This window comes from Dioscorea cayenensis, chromosome 4 (assembly GCF_009730915.1).
Source record: "Dioscorea cayenensis subsp. rotundata cultivar TDr96_F1 chromosome 4, TDr96_F1_v2_PseudoChromosome.rev07_lg8_w22 25.fasta, whole genome shotgun sequence".
In the NCBI taxonomy this organism is placed as follows: Eukaryota; Viridiplantae; Streptophyta; class Magnoliopsida; order Dioscoreales; family Dioscoreaceae; genus Dioscorea; species Dioscorea cayenensis.
In genome coordinates, this window is record NC_052474.1 from 13,082,114 (window position 1) to 13,083,079 (window position 966).

General features: G+C 44.6%; 1 non-coding gene across 1 annotated transcript; it reads left to right on the plus strand.

Moving 5' to 3' along the window:
- The first annotated feature begins 468 nt into the window (after positions 1-468).
- On the plus strand, positions 469-575 carry LOC120259791. The gene has a single exon (XR_005536341.1). It is a non-coding gene; the product is annotated as a small nucleolar RNA R71 (small nucleolar RNA).
- The last annotated feature ends 391 nt before the right edge of the window (positions 576-966 follow it).

Genomic DNA, 966 nt, shown 5'->3' on the forward strand with positions numbered 1-966 from the left:
GGTCCTTGATTACTCCATGAAAAGTTGGGATGATTCTTCCAACCTGAATTATAGGTGTTGGTGTATGGATTCCCTTGAGGTCTCATTCCATTACCTACAAAGTTAACATTCTCAACTGAAGAAACATCACCAATGACGATTGGACAATCGGAGGGAGCATGTCCTCTACCACAACCGGTGCAATTGGTCACGGCCGCAACTCTATTCGAAGCTATAATATCTAGCTTCTTACTCAAACTCTCCACTTGGGCCGCCAATGAAGTTACCGCATCAATTTCATGGAGACCGGCCACTTTTTTCTTTTTCCTAGCGCTCCACTGGTAGCTATTTAACCCCATTTCCTCAATCAATTGACGAGCCTCATCGGGGGTTTTGCTAACTATGGTACCTCCTGCCACCGTATCCAAGAGTTGCCATGTACTCGGGTTCAAACCATTGTAGAAAGTTTGAACAATCATCCACTCCAGGAATCCGTGTTGCGGACACTTATGCAGGAGTTCCTTGAACCTTTCCCATGTCTCAAATAGAGACTCCAATTCCAACTGCATAAAGGATGAGATATCATTCCTAAGCTTTGCTAATTTTCTGGGAGGGAAATAACAGGCTAGAAAAGCTTCTACCATCTCCTCCCATGTAGTGATTGATGCTCTAGGTAATGAGTGTAGCCACTGCTTTGCTTTCCCCTTTAAGGAAAATGGGAAGGCGCTCAACTTGATGGCATCATCTGTCACACCATTTATCTTCAGCATGTCACACACATCGAGGAAGCTCTCTATGTGACTGTTTGGATCCTCATCGGCCAAACCGTTGAATTGTGCGGACTACTGCAGCATATGGATGAATGCCGGCTTTAGCTCAAAATTCTGAGCTATAATTGGGAGACGTACAATACTCGATTGTGTCCCCAACACTGAAGGTCTGGCATAATCGGATAGTGTTCGTTGTTGTCTATTTTGTTCTGCCATG